We start from the raw sequence: 16,658 nt of genomic DNA on the forward strand, positions 1-16,658 counted from the left end.
CTGTGGTTGTGGAGACAGGGTCCCTGTTTCATTCAAAGAATGCATGAGGGCCAATCAGGCTGGACCTCTTGTGTTCATCTGCCAGAGATGCATTCCGTGGTTGAAAGAAGGTGTGCATTTGCACATTCCAAGATAAACCAGTGGACAACCTCCACACAAGCAGAGGACCTGTGCAAACTCATGGGTGGCAAGGGGTGTGCCCAGCAGCAAGGGACCGTCCTAGCTTTGAACTCAAAGCTTTGAACTTGTGAGGACAGAGCTGTACAGGACTATGTCTGTATATGCCTACAACTCAACTGAACACATGGAGAGAGTTGCAGCAGGGTCTATTGTCATGATCCTCTTCCCCTTCAAATACTCATAATGTATTCGGTCACGATGGATAAGTTGTGAGAACAGGGCTATATGCACAACTTTTCAAAGTTAATAAATTGAAATGCACCTCTAACATTCTGAAAATGAATTTTATTTCATGGGTGTACATTATTTTTCTTTCAAGGGCTGGGAAGTTTGGATTCCATTTCTTAATGATGAAATTAAAACTAGTTTTAGACTATTCTAAAACTTTTAAAAGCCTTTGGTTTAACATATGAGTTAAAGCATTTACAAATTCACACATGCAGCCCAAAGCATAGAATATACTTTACCTTCTGCACCATGTAAACATGTTCGATGGAGTTTCACATGTTGTATTCACTGAAAAGGTAGCCTCCATACAACCATGCTTTACTTGGTCTTTCAGCCCCAGTCCTCTTCCTCTGCAGTATGGGGGCAATAGGGGAGCTGAGGCCCTATATCAATGTTTAATAAGAGTTTTGAATTTGAAAGCCTGTACAATCTGAGAACCAATCTCACTAGCATCTTAAGCTTCAAGATACCATCTCATACATTTTTAGCAATAATTTTGTCTGTTATTTTGAATCTGTAGCTACTTTTAATTCTGACAATCAAGCCCAATGCAAAAGGGGAAACTGAGGCAAATTAACTTTAAACTCATACCTGTATGCTTGGGGGTGGGGTGGCAGTAATCCGAAGAGCCACACAGGTGCACTCCTTTCAAACTCTACTATGTAGAAAAGACAAACTCAAGAAAATAAAACTGAAAATCTGGGAAAATATTTTGATAGATATAGATAAATTGATGGATAGATAGATAGATAGATAGACACACACACACACACATACACACACACACACATGATTTTATCATTTATTTATTATTATTATTTTATTCATCCAATAACAGATCTGGGTGGATTACAAATAGTTAAAGGAATAAATACAATATAAACAGCTAAAAGAACAAAATAAAATACAATACCATTCAACGTTTCTCTTTTTTCCCTCCTGTTGACTGAGGCTGAGGGCTCTCAGTCCCTTCCAGAGACCCCCAGCACTCACTTCAAGAGTGACTGCCTGAAAGGAGGAGGACTGCAGAGGGTCTGCGGAGATGGAACATTTAAAAAGCACACAAAGACTATTGGCTATGGGTGCCCTAGTGGATGCCCAAATTCCCAGCATAAATGCTGGGTCCTGGCAGATACAGGAAACCCAGTCCTAACCATATTTGAGAGGCAGGCAGAGCAGTCCCACGGATACCCTATCTGCCCTACCCCCTCTGCTTACTACTGCAGCTGCTAATAGTAATACTACTACTAATGCTAGCTGGGGAAATGTTCTGAGCATGTGCACCCACTATACATGCTTAGTAGCCCACCCAGAAATGGGAATGGAGGAGAAGAGGACCAAGAACAAAGAAACAAGGGGGTTCACTGCAATGTTAAGTAACTTGCTAGGAACGGGTTTGGGGGTGTGGGAGTTCTTATTAAGGTCTGAGAGGTGGGGGAGCAGTGGCTCTTGTGCACAGTATAGAACCTCTCCAGCAAAATGTCTCTAGGACCTGATGAGGCATTCTTGGGAAATGAAGGGATGCCAGTGACCAACATCAACCCTAAAGTGCCCTTAGGGCATAGTGGGCCATGGCTTTTGCCCCACCAGGCTAGGTGCTGATGTTGGCCTTGTAGGTGGCCACTGTCCTCTTACATCCTGACCAAAGTCTTGTCCTCAACCTACAGAAGGAAGAATTGGGACACTGCGAATAGACACTGTATAATGTGCTAAGACATCTGTAGATATATTCTAGTTCTGAATATACATTCTAGTTCTGAATGTAATGGATACACTTAATTTTCAATTCTGACCCCATAGTACACTTTTTTTCTGGGGACCTATGCACAGGCATTCCACTTAACACATGAGGAGTTCAGTGAGTAGGGAGCACAGGGGCACGTGTACCACCACTATTCCCAACATCCTCATGAGCACCAGCCTTCGTGTGTTGAGCCAGAAGGTGTGAAGGGGCTTCTACACGTGTTCAGTTGAAACCTCTTCCAGACGCTCCTAGGTGCCATATCATTGCTCTCCCAAGCCTTTATCTGTTGTTGAACTGCATGGCCTTGAAATTTCATACTGTACATAAGACCACATCACCAACATTCTTTTTTGTAGCTAGCCAAGATCTAGAATTATGATTAATAATCCTTTGTCATCTAAAATGTTCTTGGGAGGGAATTTTAAGTGAGAGTTCAAAGACATTCTCCCATTGAACCATTTGTTCAAATGCACTCAGCTGAATGGTTTCAAATGTACTCAAATGCACTCAGCTGAACCGTTCAGATGCGCTCAGGTGACTCATAGTTTCTTGCCCTTGGGAGTCAAACAACTTTAGATGAAATCAGGCTTTTTCACTCTAATTGCATAAACAGTCTTACAAAGGTTGTTGCTTTGGGGGTCAAACAAGTTCTGATGGGATCAGACCTTGTCACTCTAATTGCATAAGGAGTTTTCAAAGGCCAATAACAAATAAGTGTAGGAACAGCATGATTCTATGTTTGCTTATTTTGAAGTAAAGCCAAATGTGCCCGATAGAATTTCTCTCCCGTCTAAGTATGCTTAGTGGTGAACCCTTAATGAGAATATGCAGTGTGATAAATATAAATATGGGATCTGGATCAGTGCAGTGACTTAGTATATGAACTAGGCAAGTCAGAAGATCACTGGTTCAAAGCTCACCTAAGCCACAGTCTCTAAGGAGACAAACCATTATAAGAACGTAAGAAGAGCTGTGCTGGATCAGACCAAGGGTCCATCTAGTCCAGCACTCTAGTTCACACAGCGGCCAAACCAGCTGTCAACCAGGAACCACAAGCAGGACACAAGTGCAACAGCACCCTCCTGCCCATGTTCCCCAGCAACTGGTGTACATAGGCATACTGCCTCTGATACTGAAGGTAGCATATAGCCATCAGTACTAGTAGCCATTGATAGCCTTCTCCTCCAGGAATCTATCTAACCCCCTTTTAAAGCTATCCAAGTTGGTGGCCATCACTACATGTGATAGCAAATTCCATAGTTTAACTATGCACTGTGGGAAGAAGGACTTCCTTTTATCTGTCCTGAATCTCCCACCAGTCAGCTTCATGGGATGACCCCGGGTCCTAATATTATCTTTGAGCATTTGCATCTGCTCCCACCTACATCTGCAAAATAGGGAGATAATTTTATTATGGTGTTCAGATTTCTGTGGCTTGCCTTAAAGCACCATTTGGCAATCTGTGATCTTCCAGATGTTATTGGATTTCAGTTCCTATCAGTCCCAGCCAGCATAGCCAATAGTCAGGAATGATGGGAGTTGTACTATTTTTACTCAGAGTGTTAAACTTATTTTCCCATCTCCCTCTAACCAGGGAGAGGGGACAATCTAGTTCCCTGTGTGAAGAAAACGAAAAGAGAGGTTGCAGTTTGGGAAAGACACAAAGACACAGAGAGCTACGGTTTGGGGGGGGGGGTCTGTAAGCTAGGGGCACGCAAAGATTTTTAAAAATTGTGATCCCCCTTGGTACTTCAGATAGGAGGCTTCAGGCAATACCTACCATGCCACAGATTTGGAGAAACTGAATCTTCAGGAAATGTGAAGGTTTGGGTTTTTGTTCATTAAATATAATGGGGAAATCAACAGACTGCTATAACTTTGTTATGTTTTTTTCAGAATTGGATGAAATTTGCAGGCATAGCAGCCTCTAAGCAGATGAAGCATGCCAAATTTCAGATAGATAAATCAGTGCCAGGAGGTTTGTGCTATGTGCCTTTAAAGTTGATTTTTTTTGGTAGAGGACTGATCGAGTCACTTCTGCCTTTGCCTCTTCTTCCTTGGAGTGCCTTGGAGGGTACATGAGAATTGCCACTCTCCTGCTTCATCCATGATGGAGTGGAGGACACTTTGTAGAAATTTGAAACTGAACACCAGTATTCCACAAGTGGGTCTGAAGATGTGAATAGTTGCAGACAACGTCCAATTTCTCCCAAGCAGTCTGGCTTGGTTTGGGCTTTGTCCAAAGCAAATTCACACCCTAAATATAAACATCCCAAGATGATGCCTGTCTCCCTAGATATCTGAGGTGGGCACAGTGGACTTTGGCTATCTGATAGTGTTTTTAAGCTGCTTGCCTCCACCTGAATATTTGGAAACAAATACAAAATGCCAATAATCCTCGAGTGACCTGCTTTCAAAGGAAAGCAGACCTGGGTAAACGCTTTACCCCTTGAACATCTCCCTGCTCAAAGAAGAGGGATGAGTGTAACAATACTGACCTATTTTTCAGACCTATGTCAAGGATCATTGAAATATCCCTTCAATCATTCACAAGTGAAAATAGGGACCCCTTGTAATGCCTCCCTTACCAAGGATCACTGCCCAAGCTGCACTGTCTTGTATATGCAAAATGGTGGGTGTTGTTGGTGTGTAATGGAGTGTATTGTTACACTCATCCCTCTTCTTTGAGCAGTGAGAGGTTTCAGGGGCACAGCTTCCACCCAGGTTTGCTTTAGGTCACTGTAGGATATTAACTCTGCTATAATTCATTTTCCATTGAAAAGCCAGGAATATGTTTGTTCTTTTGATTAAAGATCTCCTAGGACAACATCTGGTGCTGGAGAAGACTCTTACGAGTCCCCTGGACTGCAAGGAGGTCAAATCAGTCCATCCTAAAGGAAATCAGCCCTGAGTGCTCATTGGAAGGACAGATACAGAAGCTGAAGCTCAAATATTTTGGCCACCTAATGCGAAGAGAAAACTCTCTGGAAAAGACCCTGATGCTGGGAAAGACTGAAGACAAAAGGAGAAGGGGACGGCAGAGGATGAGATGGCTAGATAGCATCACCGATGCAATGAATATGAACTTGAGCATGCTCCGGGAGAGAGCGCAGGACAGGAAGGCCTGGCGTGCTATGGTCCATGGGGTCACGAAGAGTCGGACACGACGGAACGACTGAACAACAACAGGACAACATCACTATCATACAGAGGATTATTAAAGTATAAAATATACATGACCAACACTGTGAAATGGTCAGATGTCTTAGAGCCAAACTAGAGAGTATGTGAAATGCATCTCTGTGTTTGTTTGTTTCTTTGTTTGTTTTAAATACTTATAGGCTGCCTTTTCAGGTCAGTCCCCCTTGAGTAGACTTCCAACATACAAAATCACTGTAATAATAACATCAGCACTAAAGGTAACAATAAAATACCAACAAGCCGATATATTTCAGAGCGAATCAACTAAATACCCCAGACAGTTCCAAGCTGTTGCTTGAGTGTGCTGGCAAAGGGTACATGATATAATAGCCTTCATCTTGGCTATTAGAAATGCAGCTGACTGTCCTGAAGGTGGAAGAACTCTGGGTATTTAATGAAATAACCCACAATGATGAGATATAGATGTATCATATTTGATTAATTCTGAACAGAGATTTATCAGCAAGTAAGTGACTTGACTCCCCAAACTTGGAGGGATTGGATTTCCCTCTGTAACTTGGAATTGAAACAGCCTTTTCCAGAATAAACCACCCTTATACAGTCAAGAAGAAAATAAAAATAGGGAAGTGTGTTCTATTCTTTCACTTAAGCTCTTTTATTATTTACAAAAAGCATAAATATATTAATAAGTATTGCCCTTCTGCCTGCACGCAAAGATGTTTTTATCCAGGCAGGCTTTTGGCATGTAAGCTGGTTTGTTGCTGAAGGGGGATTTATTGGGTTGGGTGCTGTTTATTTTTTATTGTTGTGTTTTTAATTTGCTTGTAATTATTGCTTTTATTATTGTTTTAGTTAATTTTTTGTTGTAACCCTGGTTTTATTAATGTTAACAATTTTGAATGCCATTTTTTGGTAGAAAGGTGAGATATAAATCAAATAAATATTCTAAATAAAATATTTATTTAAATAAAAATATTCTAAATAAAAAGGAAGAATGGCATTCAAAGCTAGTACCTAAAACTTCTTTACTACATCCCAATAACTTTTTAAAAATCCCATCAGTCACAAACAAAGGCACCTCTGTCTCCTGAAAATAGGCAGGAAAAAAACATTTGAAGGAGCAGACCCCTTTTACCTCATCTCTTCCTCATGAGCTCAGCCTGCTTTCTCTCTAACTCCAAGGAAACTATCTTATCTCTGTCCCAGAAGAAAGATTTATTTGACTAGGCCTCGACCATCAGGCACTCCCGGGAGCCTTGCTGCATCCAGGCTTCAGCATGTCATGATCAAAAGCAGGACAGCAAACAAAACACATCCTTTGATTCCTTGTGGTATTTTTCAGTCCATCATGCCATCTATTCCACTTCTGCCTTGACTAGGGATGTCAGAGAATTCCGCCATGGACTCCAGTGAGGCTGGATTCTTTAGAATCCGGCCCCCTGGAGTCCGTGGCAGAACAGCCTCCACCCCCCGCCACCCCGCGGAATCCCTCCGGGACGGACCTACCTGGTGGCGGATGCGGTGGTGGCTCCGGCGGCGGCAGCAGATGAAGTGGTGGTGGCGGCGGCAGCTCTGGCCACTGCCAGGCTGCTGCAGCCACAAATGGCAGCCATCACAGCTTTTTTTTGGAATTCCAAAGCACTGCTTAATTGAATATCTACATGATACATGTATTGGATGTATAATCAAAGCACCAGGACAATCCTCACATGAATGCTTATCTTGGCCAAAGAGTGTCATCTCTAGAAAGCTGAGAATTGTATGTGGGAAAATATGTTTTAAAAGTATACTGCATATTATTACTCTAATCGGATACACTGTTTCGAGCTCACACAAGAGTCTGTTAATGAGATGCTGATATTGGTGACTAAAATTGGTCGTTCACACAGAGCTCTGAAACTGCTGGATAAAACCCTGAAAAATACTGATCATGTATTTTTAAATCATGTAATGAAAGTGATTAGAAACAGGTCCTATAAATATTTTCTTACATCTGTAAAGCAAAACTCTGAATAAAATGGCTCATTTGAAAACTGCTGCATTTTTTTGTCAGAATCGTTTTTGAAAGAATCATTAAACATAGAAATCACAAGGGCTGCAAGTAAAACCTTCAAGAGTCTTTAAAAAGTAAAACACTCCTTTAGCGTCACTTAGAGTTTCTAAAAAATACCCTAGCTAGCCTCCCCCCAAAAAAACTATGATCACCCCTGTAAAGTGACTTTTGAGATGAAGAAGACACAGATCAAGCAAAGGAGTCCACAGAATATCAGGATCCAACCACAACGTTCCCCTCTGTTGTTAGAAAGTTTTATGTTCTTTCTGCAGAGCACTTGTGTCTTATGTTTAAAACCTACTATAAGCCTACCTGCAATTGACCCATCACCCTAGACACATTTAAAAAATGCTGCTAGGTTTCCCAAAAACTATGCTCACCCCTGTAAATGATTGTGTAGCATTAATTTCCATTTTTGAGATGGGTCCTGAAACCCCATTATGTGTTTTGGGTAGGGCGCTGCTAAATTTTAGGAATTAGCTTTTTATCACTAGCTTTCAATACAGGTCAGAGGGCTGGTCCCGAAAAGGCTCATGCCCCATGTCTCCAGATGGGGGTAGATTACATGGGCCCTGAAACCACGTTATGTGCTTTGGGCATGGTTGTTTAAAACCAAAATTTTAGGAATCAGCTTTTTATCACTAGCTTCCAATACAGGTCAGAGTGCTGGTCCCGAAAAGGCTCATGCCACATGTCTCCAGATGGGGTAGATTACATGGGCCCTGAAACCGCATTATGTGCTTTGGGCATGGGTGTTGCTAAATTTTAGGAATCAGCTTTTTATCACTAGCTTCCAATACAGGGCAGAGGGCTGGTCCCAAAAAGGCTCATGCTGCATGTCTTCAGATACATGGTTCCTGAAACCGCATTACGTGTTTTTTCAGTAGGGCGTTTCTAAATTTCAGTGTTGGGAAAACAACCAGTGTTCTAATCTAATCTTTACACATTGATATGTAGGGGAAAACTATTCCCTCCTTTTCTTTTTAAATTATTATTATTATTTTATTTTTGTCAGAATCATTTTTGAAAGAATCATTAAACATAGAGATCACAAGGGCTGCAAGTAAAACCTTCAAGAGTCTTTAAAAAGTAAAACATTCCTTAAGTGCCACTTAGATTTTGTAAAAATCCTAGATGGCATGCCCTTTAGAAGAGGGGGGTGGGGGTGGGGTGGGGCAATGGTCTAGTCCTCTCACATTTGCTGTTAGTAGCTTGGTAAAAAAGCATTAATGTAAACATCTGATATTGGAGAGAGGAAAAAAAATCTCAATAACTGTCTTTAAAATGATGGATACATAGGTATCCATTTTTAAAAAAAATAAACATGATGGGGTGTTAGGGGGGACCCCCCCTGAGTTTGTGCATTTATATGTAGGGGAAAACTATTTCCTTTTTATTATTTTATTTTTGTCAGAATCGTTTTTGAAAGAATCAACTTCTATCACTAGTTTCCATTACAGGGTAGAGGGGGTGGTGTCTCCAGTTAGGGGCGGTGTAGATTACAGGGGACCTGAAACCCCATTTTGTGTTTTTGAGTAGGTGGTACTAACTTTTAGTGATGGGTTAGAGGCCCACCTTAGGGGCAGGGGGATCCTTAACTTTATCCAATCACAGTACCAGAATTCACACAATAAGACTAGCGCTGATAAAAAGAGCCCGCACTTCTCTGTGTCTTTACACCCCCCAAACCTGAAGGGAAGGACCTGGAAGCCTACTTACATGTGAGTATACCGTAACTCTTTTTCCTTCTGCCAGCTAAGATGGGTACACATGTAGATGGGTGCAGATAAACTAAAATAAAATGCAATACAGTTTATGCTTCTTTTCCCAATTTATCCCTACAGAAAAACTAAAACACCCTTCAGTATTCTAAAAGAGGCGCAGTATGCCTGCAGGCAAGTTCATTTCATATATATATATATATATATATATATATATATATTCCTTTCTGGGGTTGTTACATTGAAAAAAAAAAGGCTCTTTCTATAAAACTGGTCTATTTTTTTCTTCTTATCCATAGAACAATCCCCAAAAGCAGTCTTGATGTCACAGGTCTATCAAGAAGGCATGTATTTTCTAGTTAATTTGTATGTTTTAAGGGGGGGCTTGTGTGTGTGTGTGTGTGGGGGGGGGAACCACCTGCTGCTATCCACCTGCTGCTATTGGTAAAAATGAATCTGCATGACCAGGGAGCGCCAGTAGGTTAACCATTTTTCATTATTATTATTATTATTATTAATTATTTTTTATGCTTTCAAATATATATATATATATTTACATTCAGAGCTATTGCTGCAATCTCTATGCATAGAACAACAGCCATTTTAGGGAAAAATAGTGCATGTAAGCAGCTTTGATTTTTGTCTTCACATTGAAGGAATGTGTAGGAATCCAGGCGTTTCTATCTTCAAACGTCCTTACAAATCCTTTTTCCTGCAATAAATAGAAAATAGTAGCTTTATCATGCCCTATTTTTATGGAAGGTAAAACACTACGTTGGGGGGGGGGTCTTGTTTTTAATACAAGAGAAGTATAGCTTCTTTATCATCTTGGAACCCACAGCCCACCCATAATAAATATTAAAAGAACACACATCTGTAGCAAGGGATATGGATCTTAGTGTGGTGGGGGGTTTCAAACTTACCCATCCATCATGATCCATGATCCAATTTGCTTTGGTGTTTATGATATACAGGCAGTGATAAAATTAGCAAGTTCTTCTATATTCTGTCTTGTTAGAGCCCCATCGTGTGTCGGTAGGTTCTGTACTATTATACCTCCGAACAGAAAAATGGTTAAAATCCGCCCCCAGTTGATTTTTCCACCAGCAAACTCAGACTGCATCACCACAGTAAAAGTGTTGAACGCATCAGCCAGTCTATGAATTTGGAGATCAAGGATGAGGGGGTTTAACTGCTGTTCAATATCGTCTTGAATTGTAGAAAGTGTTTTTTGCAAAATTAAGAATGTTTTGCATTTTGCTATTTTATAGGGTATTTGCCCACAAGCTGTGCTTAAATAAGCATGAACTAGCATAGCTGTTTCCCCCTCCATGCTTCTCAAGGAGTCTGCTAGAAATGGTCAAAAGGCTCTCACACCATACGTAGTGCGGGTGGGGGGGCGGGGGCGGAGCAAAAGCTTGAGACAAGACTCTACATACCTTTGAGTGATCAAACTAGCACTTTCTCCTTATTTACTATCTCATGAAATCACACCTGACAGAAATGCACCAAAATTAAGTCAAATGATAAAGAACTGGGTAAGGCTTTTGGGGTGGGGGTATTTTTAATGTAAAAACAACATGCTGTTTCTGAAAGTACTGGCTATGTGTATAATGTTTTATTTTTATATATATATTTTTTTTACAGAAGACTTCATGGCCAGCCATCCTTTTAGCAAGAAAAGGCCCAGGACAGCACTCACACCAGCATCTGGTAGCGCAGATAAAACAGAATTGTTCTAATAATTGTCATGTGGTTTTTAAAATTTCCTGTAAAGCTGAAAGCAGTGTGTGTGTGTTTTCTTTTTTAGAAACCACAACCAGTGTTCAGGAGGCTGCTGTGATTAACCCCCCAAATAAGGCCACAAGAAAAACCAAGCACATAGACTCAGCACCTTCTGATGATAAAATAGGTAAAAAAAGTTAATGATGGTAAGGGATTGGGGGGGGGGGGTGTCATATCGAAAGTAGGAATCTACTGAAGTGGTTATTGCTTTTTGCAGTGAACATGACGCCTGTTAGAGCTCCTTTTAAAATTCCAAAGGCTACCGGACCGCCAGTAGGCATGGGTAAGGCATTGACGGGGTGTGTGTGTGTGTGTGTGTGTGTGTGTGTGAGAGAGAGGGAGAGGTTTGTACCTAATTAATAAGGATGTGCCCTACCCCTTCTCATTTTTTATTTTTTATTTTTGGTTTTAGACCAGAAACCTGCAGCTGTGAAAAGTACCTCTGTAGAACCACATGACCCCAGAGGACCAAAGGCAAAGAGATCAAGATATGAAGGGCACCCAGAATCTGCAATCTCTAAACCAGGGAAGGGGCTTGCTAATTGGCTTGAACAGGCTTCTAAAAGACTGAAAGAAGGCTATGAGCTCATGAAGCGCCGTACAGAGATTGAAGCAGCCATACGCAAGGTTTTAAGTGCTGATAATGATGGGTTATCTGAAGTAAGCTCTTTTCAGAATATTAAAATGCATACAAAGTATCCTGCACATGGCAACACATTCTTTAGACAAATACAAGTTGGGGATGGTAAACCACACCACAGGTGTTGGAAAAGATGGCATAGGAAGAACACATTCAACAAAGCACGATTTTACTGGCAGAGGAGGGTTAGTAAAATATTAAACAACGCTAAAAAAACACTCTATGCCGGTAAAGATCAACGGCCCCCTAAGAAAAGCTGCTCTCCAATGGCAGACTCTCAGGATGCCTCACAGTTTTCTGAAGCATGCATAGAGGGTGACCCTCCAGAGGTGGCATCTCAAGATACCTCACAGTCTTCTGAAGCTTCCAGGGATGCTTCAGGGTTGGACCAAACCCCACCCACAAATAACACAAATACGGACCAACCCCCACAAGTATATGCAGAACTTGTGCGTAGGTGGGAGTGGGAACATAAGCGTTACAGGTCAATGCACATAGGTGAAGAATTTAGATTTGTTAATTTAGAACATGTAACATCATTCTAACAGGCTGTGACTGCATTATACACAACGATCCAGCAAATCCTGGATGTTGTTAATAGGAGAATCTCTCCTCAAGATTTTGTCCAACTACATTGGACCACGGGGGATTAGCTTATCCTTTTTTTTTCAATTAAAAGACATAGGGATGTTTTATAGGGATGGATGAAAGTCCCTTACCTGATCCCGAAGCTTGCTTCGCAGTGGGGGGGAGGCGCTCCATCCCTCCTCCCGAAATTCTGGCCGGGGGGGAGGTGCCCCGTCCCTCCGGCCACAAATCCTCCAGTCCTGCCGGGATGCAAATGGCGGCGGCCATAGCCGCCGCCTTTTGCGTCCCTGCAGTCAGCCGTGATAGGCTATGTAAATGTTTACGTAGCCTATCACGGCTGAGTGGGGAAAAAAAACACCGCGCGTATGCAAATGGCGGCGCCCATGGGCGCCGCCATTTGCGTACGCACGGGGTTTTTTTTCTTTTCACTCAGCCATGATAGGCTACATAAACATTTACGTAGCCTATCACGGTGTTTTTTAAAAATCTAGCCGTGATAGGCTACGTAAATCTTTACATAGCCTATCACGTTTGTTTGTTTGTTTTTTAACTTGGAAATGGTGGCGGCGGTCGAACCACCGCCGAACCGCCGCCGCCAGGGACATTCGCCAAAGGTAAGTCCCGTCCCGGAGGGGGGGCGGAGGGCAGACCGTTTCTCCACCAATTTCGGGGGGCCGAATGCACTGGCATTCGGCCTCCCCGAGATTCGCGGAGAAATTCTCTGACATCCCTAATGTTTTACATGTAGAAGATTTTCTATCTCATATCAGTAATCTTCTGCAAAGCCGTGCTGAAATATGTGGGGATGTTACGCTGCGGTTGATTGTTACAATTGTGAGGGCTCCACAGGGCGGTGGGAATCCAAGTAGGAAAATAGGTTCTCTTCCGAACAGTCAAATCATCCTTAGAAAACAACAACATTTGGTAGATCTAAATTACCCAGGCACCAATCGCTGCTTTGCTGGGGATCTTTTAGCCATAATGGCCGAGAGGACACCCACAGATGCAGAATTGTTGACCGCCGCCAGACAGTTACATACGGAGCTTGGAGCTTTTTCTGAACAGAAAAAAGTAGCCCTCAGTGACATTTCATTGATTGAAAACCATTTAAGGGTCAACATTCAAGTCATATGTTTCGCAAAAAAAGGTTGGGGGCTATTTAAAGTACCAGGGCCTAGGTACCCCAAAACCTATACTATGATGCTACACGACGATCATTATTATGGTGTGCGTAGTGTAAAGGCGGTTTTTGAAGCTCAAAACTATTGTGAAATATGCAGTACAAGTTTTACCCACAGTCACCGTTGTCTATATACATGTGCAGGCTCTGCTTGAGTGCAGATTGTGCTGTAAATGTCGGTAAAATGAAGAGGTGCGGTCAATGTCGGATGAACTGCAGATCCAGCGCCTGCTTAAATAGACATAGAGAATTGGCCTTAGAGAGTAAAGTAAAATGTGTCTTTAGAGAGTATTGTGAATACTGTCAGACTTTCCAGAAAGGTGATCATGACTTTGAGCGTTGTCCAGGAAGTCAGTGCACTGTCTGTTGGGGGTTTATCATATATGGTGATAAGCATGAGTGCTATATGGGGCTTCTTAAGAAGCCTAAAGTGTCTGTGAAATATGTGTTTTATGGCTTTGAAATGCACCACACCAGTCTTCAGGATTTCATGTTCCTAATTTCTGTTTTGCAAAAGTGTTTACGGGAGAAACTGTAGAACGCTTTAAGGATAAACCAGGTAAGGGCAAGAAGAAGAGAAAGCGGCGTGTGAAAGTGCATGGGGTTGTAAGCCCATGGGCCATGGCTGGCAAAACGTGGAAGTTTAAGGGTGATTCCTGTCTCTCTGAATTTATCAAGACCTTCACAGACAGTGTGCAGTTCAAAGGGTGCACTTTTATAGCCCATAACTCAAAGGGGTATGATGGTTACTTTATTCTCAGCCAGCTGATAAAAGAGAAACTGACTGTAGATCTTATTACTCAAGGGGGAAAATTGCTGTGCATCACCATGAAGGGGCTAGATATAAAATTTATCGATTCACTCTGTCATCTACCCATGGCACTCTCAAAGCTACCAAAAGCCTTGGGTTTTACCGGCACCAAGGGCTTCTTCCCACATTATTTTAACAAACCTGAGAATTGGGACTATGTGGGCCCGCTGCCTAAAGCAGAGGACTATGGTGCCCAATACATGATGCCTGGGGAGAGAGAAGCTTTTTTAGCACGGTATGATGAGAACAAGTCAAAAACTTTTGAAATGCAGAAGGAGTTGATGTTTTACTGCAGGCAAGATGTTAGTATTTTGGAGCAGGCATGCACCAAGTACCGACATGAAATCATGGAACTGACACAGACAGTGAGAGTGTTTTGGAATGGTAAGAAGTATGTGAAGAAAAGGGTAGCAATAGATCCATTCCAATACCCCACTCTGGCTAGTACATCTTTTGCAATGTATAGGTTTAAGTTTCTGACGGAATACACCATTGCCATACCCCCACCAGATAATTATCACCGGCAGTGTAAACGGTTTTCTACCCCTGCAATTCGGTGGTTGAGCTACATAGAGCATAAAGAAAACATTCAGATTCAGCACGCCTTAAAGGGTGGGGAATTCAAACATGGCCCTTATTTTCTAGATGGCTATGCGGTCATAGATAATAAGAAGACAGCCTTTGAATTTCATGGCTGCTTTTGGCATGGGTGTTTAGTGTGTTATTCTCTGGAGGATAAGAACCCCCTGCAGGGTAAAACATATGAATTCCTGTACAACTCCACACAAAAAGGGCTGCTGAACTGAAACTGATGGGGTTTGAAGTCAGGACTATATGGGAACACGAGTGGAGGCATATGTTAAAAACAAATGAAGGCCTCAAGAGTTTTCTTGCTGGTGCTGATTTTCCAGACCCTCTAGAACCTAGAGACGCTCTCTTTGGGGGGCGTGCTAATGCGGTCTGTCTGTATTATAAATCTGAAGATGGGGAGCGGATTCATTACTATGATTTCACAAGCCTGCATCCCTATGTGAACAAGAATAAAGCATACCCTTGTGGTCACCCCAAAATAATTTATGAGAACTTTAAACCGCTCTCAGATTACTTCGGGATTGCAAAGGTTAAAGTTTACCCACCCCGAGGTCTTTTCTTCCTGGTCCTCCCTACCAACGTGGGCACTAAGCTCATGTTTGCCCTGTGTGCAGCTTGTGCAGCAGCGCAGCAGCAGGTAACATGTAAACATTCTGATGAGAAACAGGCTCTGCTAGGAACATGGTGCACTGTTGAGCTGAATGCAGCTGTAGAAAAGGGCTACAAGGTTGTGAAAATTTATGAAGTCTGGCATTTTGAAAAGTGGACCACCTGTTTGTTTTCAGATTACATTGACATGCACCTTCACCAAAAACAGGAGGCTTCAGGGTACCCACACTGGTGTGTCAGCGCAGAAGATAAACAGCGATATATCACTGATTATCTCCAAAATGAAGGGGTGGCATTGCGCCCCGATGAGATTGCCATGAACCCCGCAAAACGGCAAATTGCAAAATTATTTTTAAATTCTCTGTGGGGGAAATTTGGCCAGAGGACAAACCTGCCTAACACACAAGTGGTGAGAGACCCTGATGAGTTATTTCAGATTCTGTTTTCTGATGCTTATGAGGTTTCAATGTGTGAATTTATCGATACTGATGCCGCATGCGTGTCCTGGAAACATTCTGAAGACTGCATGATAACTCTAGGTAGGAAGAATGTGTTCATAGCTGCCTTTACAACAGCATATGCTCAGCTGAAGCTCTACACTTTGCTAGATGGCCTTCAAGATCGATGTTTATATCACGATACAGATTCTGTGATATTTGTGAGTAGGGAGGGGCAGTGGATACCCCCTCTCGGTGATTACTTAGGAGACCTCACAAGTGAAATCCCTGCAGATGAATTTATCACAGAGTTTGTGTCGGCTGGTCCTAAGTCCTATGGTTTTAAACTTTCAGGAGAAGTGAAAGTTTTTTTGAAGGTCAAAGGCATTACATTGAACACCACTAACTGTGAAAAAATTAATTTCAACAGTCTCAAAGACTTAGTTTTTGCCTTTGGCTCAGACAGGGAACGCAGACCGCCTTGTGAGATTGTCGTACAGCAGCCAGGTATTGTAAGGAACAAAAGCCATTGGACTCTGGAAACTAAGACTCTCAGGAAAACTCAAAAGGTGGTATATGATAAAAGAGTTATTACTGAAGGGTTTAACACACTGCCTTATGGATTTTGACTATGAATACACGCTGGCAACACCCCTTTTCAGCCATTCTAGCAGGGCCTAGCAACTGTGGGAAAAGCTTTTTCATCAAAAATATGCTGGACAATGCTCACAGTGTGTTCTCAGTTGTACCTGAAAATATTGTGTGGTGTTATGGTTGTTGGCAGCCTCTGTACAAAGATCTGCTATGTAAATACCCATTTATTCAGTTTGTGGAGGGTTTGCCTGCAAAATTTGATGATAATGATTTGTTACCCCTCAATAAAGTAAATTTTTTGGTGATAGACGACCTGATGTTGTCGGCGTCTGAGA

This window comes from Heloderma suspectum, chromosome 1, assembly GCF_057233095.1.
Source record: "Heloderma suspectum isolate Gila_16-S chromosome 1, 16-S_ref, whole genome shotgun sequence".
Taxonomy (NCBI): domain Eukaryota; kingdom Metazoa; phylum Chordata; class Lepidosauria; order Squamata; family Helodermatidae; genus Heloderma; species Heloderma suspectum.